Raw genomic sequence first — 9139 nt, 5'->3', positions numbered from 1 at the left:
GAAGCTACTGGGGGGGTCACTGGGGTTACTGGGATGGACACTGGAGTTACTGGGAGCTACTGGGGGGGTCACTGGGGTTACTGGGATGGACACTGGGGTTACTGGGAGCTACTGGGGGGGTCACTGGGGTTACTGGGGGTTACTGGGAACTACTGGGGGCCTTACTGGGAGTTACTGGGAGCTACTGGGGTGGACACTGGGGTTACTGGGAGTTACTGGGATGGACACTAGGATTACTGGGAGTTACTGGGAGCTACTGGGATAGACACTGGGGTTACTGGGAGCTACTAGGAGCTACTGGGGGGGTCACTGGGGTTACTGGGGGGGTCGCTGGAGATACCGGAGGCATTACTGGGGTTACTGGGAGCTACTGGGAGCCACTGGGAGCGGCCCATCCCCCTCCCTCCCCAAGGTCACCCCAAGGACACAGAGGGGGGGGAGGGGGGGAAGCCCTGCCCCCTCCCAGTCCCTCCCAGTCCCTCCCAGTTCCCTCCCAGTCCCTCCCAGTACCTGAACTGGTCACACTGGGAGCGGCTCCAGGTCCCCCCTCCAGTTTGGGCCCCCGGGGCTATTTTTGGGACCCGGTGATGTCACTGGGGGGGAGGGGCCTCGAGGGGGCGTCCCCTCCTCTCTCCCTTCCCAGTACAGACCAGTAAGGGACCAGTAACGGCCCCAGTGGGGGGGGGAGGGGAAGGAGGGAACACTGAGGGTGGGGATGGAGCAGGATGGTCCTTGAGCGTGGGGGAAGGGCAGGAGGTTCCCTGAGGGTGGGGGAAGGGCAGGACCGTCCCTGAGGGTGGGGGAGGGGCAGGAGGGACCCCGAGGTGGGGGGAGGGGCAGGAGGGTCCTGAGGGTTGGGGAGGGGCAGGGAGGGACCCCGAAAGTGAAGGAGGGGCCCTGAGGGTCCCTGAGGGTGGGGGAAGGGTAGGAAGTTCCCCGAGGGTGGGGGAGGGGCAGGAGAGTCTCTGAGGTTGGGGGAGGGGTCCTGAGGGCCCCTGAAGGTGGGGGAGGGGCAGGGAGGGCTCCTGAGAGTGGGGGAGGGGTAGCAGGTTCACTGGGGGGAGGGGAAGGAAGGGACCCTGAGGGTGGGGGAGGGACAGGAGGGACCCTGAGGGTTGGGGAGGTGCAGGAAGGGGGGGGAGGGGCTTTGGGGGGGCCCTTAAAGGTGGGGGGAGGGGCTGAAAGTGGGTCCATCATTGGGAGGGGACACGCCCACCCAAACCCCAGTAAGTCCCAGTTGAGCTCCCAGTTCAGGGAGGGGGAGAGGATGCAAAAGACACGCCCACTTGCAGAGGCTATGGCCACCTTGGGATGGGACACGCCCACCAGGGAGAGACCACGCCCACCTAAAGAAGGGACACGCCCACCCGCAAACCACTAAGTCCCAGCTGAGTTCTGCCTTAACTGGTCCTTACTGGTCCCACCACCCCATTCCGCGTTCCAGTGACCCGTACTGGTCCATACTGGTTTATACTGGTCTATCCTGGTTTATACTGGTCTGTACTGGTCTGACCTTGATGGAGATGCTGAAGTGCTCCCAACCCCCTTAACTGGTCCTTACTGGTCCCACCACCCCATTCCGTGTTCCAGTGACCCGTACTGGTTTATATTGGTCTATACTGGTCCATACTGGTTTATACTAATTTATACTGGTCTATACTGGTCTGTACTGGTCTGACGTTGACAGAGATGCTGAAGTGCCCCCAACCCCCTTAACTGGTCCTTACTGGTCCCACCGCCCCATTCCCCGTTCCAGTCACCTGTACTGGTCCATGCTGGTTTATACCGGTTTATACTGGCCCATACTGGTCTATACGGGTCTATACTGGTTTATACTGACCTGACCTTGATGGAGATGCTGAAGTGCCCCCAACCCCCTTAACTGGTTCTTACTGGTCCCACCACCCCATTCCCCGTTCCAGGGATCCGTACTGGTTTATACTGGTTTATACTGTTCTACCCTGGTTTATACTGGTCTGTACTGGTCTGACCTTGATGGAGATGCTGAAGTGCCCCCAACCCCCTTAACTGGTCCTTACTGGTCCCACTGCCCCATTCCCCATTCCAATGACCCGTACTGGTCTGTACTGGTTTATACTGGTCTATACCGGTCTATACCAGTCCATACTGGTCTATACTGGTTTATACTGGTCTGTACTGGTCTGACCTTGACGGAGATGATGAAGCGCCCCCAACCCCCTTAACTGGTCCTTACTGATCCCACCACCCCATTCCCTGTTTCAGTGACCCGTACTGGTTTATATCGGTTTATACTGCTCTACCCTGGTTTATACTGGTCTATACTGGTCCATACTGGTTTGTACCGGTCTGTACTGGTCTGATCTTGATGGAGATGCTGAAGTGCCCCCAACCCCCTTAACTGGTCCTTACTGGTCCCACCACCCTGCTCGCTCTTCTAGTGACCTGTACTGGTCCATACTGGTCCATACTGGTCCGTACTGGTTTTTTACTGGTCTATACTGGTCTATACTGGTCTATACTGGTCTACACTGGTCTATACTGGTCTATAATGGTCTGACCTTGATGGAGATGCTGAAGTGCCCCCAAGCCCCTTAACTGGTCCTTATCGGTCCCACTGCCCCATTCCCCATTCCAGTGACCCATATTGGTCTATACTGGTCCATACTGGTTTATACTGGTCTATACCGATCTATACTGGTCTATGCTGCTCTGTACTGGTCTGACCTTGATGGAGATGCTGAACTGCCCCCAACCCCCTTAACTGGTCCTTACTGGTCCCACCGCCCTGCTCCCCATTCCATTGACCCATACTGGGTCGTGGTGGCAAGAACCCCAGCGGGAGCCAGGTGGGGTCTCCCTGCCATTGGATGAGTGCTCTGGGAGGTCAGGGCTGCTCACAGATCCCGATCACAGCAGCACATTTCCAAGAGCACTGTCAAATGGGAAGGGCAAAGCACAATTATTAGGAAGGAATGGAGCTTTTCTCAGTCAGTGTTTCCAGTTTCCTACTCCAGAGGAATCTGGGGGTTGAGAAATGGAAAAGAAACTCTCATGTTGGACAAGTCACTGAGACTCCTGAGCTGTAACTTGGAATGTACAAGTGCTTCTGTAAGCAACTTCCTAAAGTGCTTTCGGCCTCTGCTCTGCTTTTGACAGAAGCAACATCACTTCTGCTGGACCCATCTGTTTTTTCTTTATCTGCCCTTTTCCACCTGCCTGAGGTTTCTCTCAGGTCAAAGTGAGAGCACAGACATTCGGATGGAGTGCTGACAGGGAAGTCATGAATGGATTTCTGATGTTGAATCTACTGTTTTGAAATCAGAAAATGTGGTGCTGAAGTCATCGTTAGCCTTTGAGAGGGAAACAGGAGAAAAATCGGATAAACTTGTTGCTAAAAATGAGCTGCTTCAAACTGAGGTTGACCACCTCCAAAGTCTTGTTGCGCCAGAGTGCAGAGAGAAAACTGTTGCTAAAAAAACAGACTCCTGGTTTGGTCAGGCAACTTCATAAACCAGTGTCTTACCCTGGCATTGAGACTTGGGAAACCACAGAGAACCCTGATTCTAAGTCTCAGCAGAGAAAGAAACAAGGAGAATTTGAAGTTCAACTGATGTTTCTAGAGTCTCCCAGCTTTCCTCACATTAATGAAAATAGACTGAGTGATCCCTGTGATAATGAACAAAGGGAAGATTATTCTTTACCTCCCTCAATTTCCTTTGTGCCTGATACTGAATCCACTAAAAAACCTTGGACTCAAAAAGAGAACCCGACCCAGAAAACAACTCAATTCATTCTGATTCAAGTGGTTAAAGAGCAGAAGCATTATGGCGATAAACCTGGACAAATTAAAAGCCAACCAGTGAAATCCTATCAATATATCACATACCTTGGGATTCCACTTTGTTCTCATCAACAGTTAATACAATTTCCAATGGATATGGGGACAAAATGTTGGCAGCAAAATGCCAAAGATGGGATTAAAACCCAGACGAAAAAGAATTAAAATCACTGGAGAAAAAGAAGAAACCAGTCTTCAACCAAGAGCTTCACCCTGTTACTGTTTTGTTGATATTACCTTTTTGCTTTTTATTCTAATAATCATATTGTATGTTAAAATTTGGATGATTATGAAACAGTCAGCTCACTGATTACCCCATCAATACTAGATGATGCCCGCAGTATACACCCGTCCCAGCCCCTCCAGGAGCCCTCAAATCCCATCCTGGTCCCACAGGACACTCCCAACTTCCCCTCAAACACTCCGAGGCCCCCAGATTGACTCCCAGATCCAGAAAACTCTTGCTGCCTGCCCATGGAGTGCCCAGTGTGGCCCACCAACTGCACCACAAAGCCAAAGCTTCCAGGCTTTCTTTCCTGGGAATTAGGGCTGTTGTTTCCTGTTTTCAGCCATGCCTCCCAACTGATAGCCCAACTCCCAAACTGCTAGCATGCCTGTTGATACAGAATTGTTAAAATAAACCTTGCCAGTATATGTTTTCAGACACCGATTATTTAGTGTCGTTTCACTTTAATCCACCCCAAGGGAATTATTAATAAAAACCTGAGTTACCCCCTCTCCCCTTTTCCTGGGGCGGGTTGTAACACCAATCAGCACTGACTCCGCCCAGTAGGCGGAGCCAGTGACGCAGAACAATCAACACGGACTCCACCTCTTGACTCCAGCCAGTGGGCGGGGCCAGTGCTCTATAGAAGCAGAGTACATACTGGACGGCGGTGGGTATTCTACCAGACATGCAACAGAACAGCAACAGCAAAAGCAGAGACCCAAGAGAAAAAGCAAAAGATTCTGACAGCGGTGGGCAATGAATCGGGCTTATAGCCTGAGAGGGGTTTACTGGGCACCACTGCGTTCCTGGAATAGGGTAAACCCGCGATAGTTAGATCGCGCATTGAGACAGATTCTGACTAACCCTAACCCTAACCCCAACACTAACCCCTAACCCTTACCCTAACCCTAACCTTAACCCTAACCCGAACCCTAACCCTAACCCTAACCCTAAACCCTAACCCCAACCCTAACCCTTACCCTAACCCTAACCCTAACCCTAGTAGCTTGCAGTCTCTTTTTTAAAGTTAGGGTTAGGGAACTGGAGTCAAGAGGTGGAGTCAATGCTGATTGGTCCACTTCACTGGCTTTGCCTACTGGGCGGAGTCAGTGCTGATTGGTCCACACAGTAACTGCAAGCTATGCGCAAACCCTTTTCCCTAACACTAACCCTAAAAAAGAGACTGCAAACTATGCACAAACCCGGTTCCCTAACCCTAACCCTAAAAAAGAGACTGCAAACTATGCGCAAACCCGATTCCCTAACCCTAAAAAAAACCTGCAAGCTACGCGCAAACCCTTTTCCCTACCCCTCACCTTAAAAAAGAGACTTCAAGCTACTAAGGTTAGATTTAGGGTTAGGGTTAGGGTTAGGGTTAGGGTTTAGGGTTAGGGTTAGGGTTAGGGTTTAGGGTTAGGGTTAGGGTTAGGGTTTAGGGTTAGGGTTAGGGTTAGGGTTAGGGTTAGGGTTAGGGTTATGGGTAAGGGTTAGGGTTAGGGTTATGGGTAAGGGTTAGGGTTAGGAAGAATTTGTCTCAGTGCGTGATCTAACAATCGCGGTTTTAGCCCATTCCGGACACGCAGCGGTGCCCAATAAGCCCCTCTCTGGCTATAAGCCCGATTCACTGCCCACCGCTGTCAGAATCTTTTGCTTTTTCCCTTGGGTCTCTGCTTTTGCTGTTGCTGTTCTGTTGCGTGTCTGGCAGAATACCCACCGCCCTCCAGTATGTACTCTGCTTCTATAGAGCACTGTCCCCTGACCCCAACATTAAAAGAGAGACTGGAAGCTATGCGCAAACCCTGTTCCCTAACCCTAACCCTAACCAAGAGACTGCAAACTATGCGCAAACCTTTTTCCCTAACCCTAACCTTAAAATTGAGAATGCAAGCTATGCGCAAACCCTGTTCCCTAACCCTAACCCTAACCAAGAGACTGCAAGCTATGCGCAAACCTTTTTCCCTAACCCTAACCTTCAAAGTGAGAATGCAAGCTATGCGCAAACCCTGTTCCCTAACCCTAACCCTAACCAAGAGACTGCAAGCTATGCGCAAACCCTTTTCCCTAACCCTAACCCTAAAAACGAGACTGCAGGTTATGCGCAAACCCTCTTCCCTAACCCTAATCTTAAAAAAGAGACTGCAGGCTATACGCAAACCCTTTTCTCTGAACCTAACCTTAAAAAAGAGACTGCAAGCTATGTGCAACCCCGATTCCCTGACCCTAATCCTAAAAAAGCGAATGCAAGCTATGTGCAAACCCTGTTCCCTAAGCTTAACCTTAAAAAAGAGACTGCAAGCTATGCACAAAACCAGTTCCCTAACCCTAACTTTAAAAAAGAGACTGCAAGCTACTAGGGTTAGGGTTAGGGTTAGGGTTAGGGTAAGGGTTAGGGTTAGGGTTTAGGGTTAGGGTTAGGGTTAGGGTTAGGGTAAGGGTTAGGGTTAGGGTTCAGGTTAGGGTTAAGGTTAGGTTTAGGGTAAGGGTTAGGGGTTAGGGTTGGGGTTAGGGTTAGGGTTAGTCAGAATCTGTCTCAGTGCGCGATCTAACTATCGCGGGTTTACCCCATTCCAGGAACGCAGTGGTGCGCAGTAAACCCCTCTCGGGCTATAAGCCCGATTCAGTTCCCACCGCTATCAGAATCTTTTGCTTTTTCTCTTGGGTCTCTGCTTTTGCTGTTGCTGTTGCTGTTCTGTTGCGTGTCTGGCAGAATACCCACAGCCTCCGGTATGTACTCTGCTTCTATAGAGCACTGGCCCCGCCCACTGGCTGGAGTCAAGAGGTGGAGTCCGTGTTGATTGTTCTGCGTCACTGGCTCCGCCTACTGGGCGGAGTCAGTGCTGATTGGTGTTACAACCTGCCCCAGGAAAAGGGGAGAGGGGGTAACTCAGGTTTTTATTAATAATTCCCTTGGGGTGGATTAAAGTGAAACGACACTAAATAATCGGTGTCTGAAAACATATACTGGCAAGGTTTATTTTAACAATTCTGTATCAATAGGCAGTGTAAGGGGGGTACTTTTGAATTAGATGATCAATGGAGCATAGAGGTGTGAGAACGGAATCATATTAGGATGTGAAACCAGCTAGAGTATGGTACAATGTAACTTCATGGCACAAGCTAATTGTAAGGTCCATTGTGCTTTTTAGCGAGTCAGCCTGATATCCCCTATTATCAGAGCGGAGTTCTTCCTTGGTTTTGCTACATATTGCAAGATAGATACATCTACCCTTGAAACACAATGGTAGAGGCCATCCATAGGGGTGAGAAAGATGATGATGGGAGGAAGATTATGTGGGAAGGGGTCGCTCGCCCCTTGACCTACAAGTAGGGCATGCTGTAAAGGGGGTACTTTTGAATTAGATGATCAATGGAGCATAGAGGCGTGAGAACGAAGTCATATTCGGATGTGAAACCAGCTAGAGTATGGTACAATGTAACTTCATGGCAGAAGCTAATTGTAAGGTCCATTGTGCTTTTCAACAAGTCAGCTTGTAAGGTCCATTGTGCTTTTTAGCAAGTCAGCTTGATATTCCCTATTATCAGAGCTGAGTTTTTCCTTGGTTTTGCTACATATTGCAAGATAGATACATCTACCCTTGAAACACAATGGTAGAGGTCATCCATAGGGGTGAGAAAGATGATGATGGGAGGAAGATTATGTGGGCAGGGGTCGCTCGCCCCTTGCCCCACAAGTAGGGCATGCGCAGACTGTTGCCATTAGGTAATGATCAGGTGGTGTTTGGCTGCCATTCAGGCATCACCTTATACTGCGTACTGGCCCTACGTAGTGTAATGTGGAACTGATAAAAATGGGGTGTCGGAGCTGCTGAGTTGAGCGATGCTCATCCTACCACCGAGACTGTGTTGCTCCGCGGGGACGCCCGCTAAGCATGGGTACCGACCAGCTGCTGCAGATCCTGACAGCCCTGGCCTGTCTGTGTGGGTAAGCACAGTTTTTGATAGGAAGCAACTGAGAGAACAAACTTTTTAATATCCTTTTAGTGTTCCTTTAATTCTCCTTTTATGTTTATACTATTTTTCCTTTAGTTTCCCCTTTTACTAAGATCCTTTCTTTTTTTTGGTATCCCTTTTCACTAGTTAATACTGTATTAAATGCTGTTCGTAGTATTTGTTTTAATGCCACCCGATAAGATAGTTACTTTGTATCCTTTTTTAGTTTTTAATTCCTCTTGCTAAGTTTATTACTATTCTTATTATTCTCACTGTAATAAAAGATATTTTGTGTGCTTGAGTATTTTTGGCACTTGTCTTTATTCCGGACATGTATCCGAACGTACTGCTTCACACAGAGATAACCTTTGGGGGGGGGAAAGAAAATGCATAGGGGAGAGAAAGGCAGGATAAGAGCAAGGGAGAGTAAGAGAAAGAAAAGCTGAGAGTGGACAGATGTATATAGTCACCGCCCACGGGGTCCAGCGATGCTTCCATGTCTGTCAGTTGAAGTGGTGGCCTTGATCTGCCGGGGGTGAAGGAGGGAAGTCCCCATACTCCAAGAAGTTATGAGTTATAGCCATGATTAGTGTCACGGACCATGCCTCGAGCCTCCAACATCTCGAGGCTTGCAGTCTCTCTTCTAAGGTTAGGGAACAGGCTTTGGGCATAGCTTGCAGTTACTGTGTGGACCAATTGTCAGAGACCAAAATGGTTAATGATTTATGCATTCTAGGGGACTTTTCAGGCTTTTGACTTGCATGATACCTCTGATGAGCAGTTGGGCCCCTCCCTCCCTCCAGTGCTGACGGTGTGAAGCCCTGAAAAGGCAAGAGCTGAGCTTACAGGCTTTTGATTGTTGATATATCTGATGAGGAATCAGGCCCCTCCCTCCCTCTGCAATGAGATGTTAGGGTTAGGGTTAGGGTTAAGGTTAGCAAGGGTTAGGGTTTAGGTTTTAGGGTTTACAGTTTGGGGTTTAAGGTTGGGGTGTGAGTTTGGCTTAGGGTTTACTTTTAGGGTTAGGATTAGGGTTAGGCAGAATCGGTCTCAATGCGCGATCTAACAATCGCAGGCTTAGCCCATTCCAGACACGCAGCGGTGCCCAATAAGCCCCTCTGGGGCTATAAGCCCAATTC

The 9139-nt window shown here is 49.7% G+C and overlaps 1 long non-coding RNA gene across 1 annotated transcript; it reads left to right on the top strand.

Annotated features, from left to right (window-relative positions):
- Positions 1–7062: 7062 nt before the first annotated feature.
- Positions 7063–8301, top strand: LOC127477593 (uncharacterized). Its single transcript, XR_007906990.1, has 2 exons — positions 7063–7177; positions 7546–8301. It is a non-coding gene; the product is annotated as an uncharacterized LOC127477593 (long non-coding RNA).
- Positions 8302–9139: the final 838 nt, after the last annotated feature.

Source organism: Manacus candei, unplaced genomic scaffold, assembly GCF_025592945.1.
Source record: "Manacus candei isolate 608988 ecotype Guabito, Panama unplaced genomic scaffold, ASM2559294v1 h1tg000055l, whole genome shotgun sequence".
NCBI classification, from domain to species: Eukaryota; Metazoa; Chordata; class Aves; order Passeriformes; family Pipridae; genus Manacus; species Manacus candei.
Note: the sequence above shows the minus strand (reverse complement) of the source record. Positions and strands in the feature narration are given on the sequence as shown.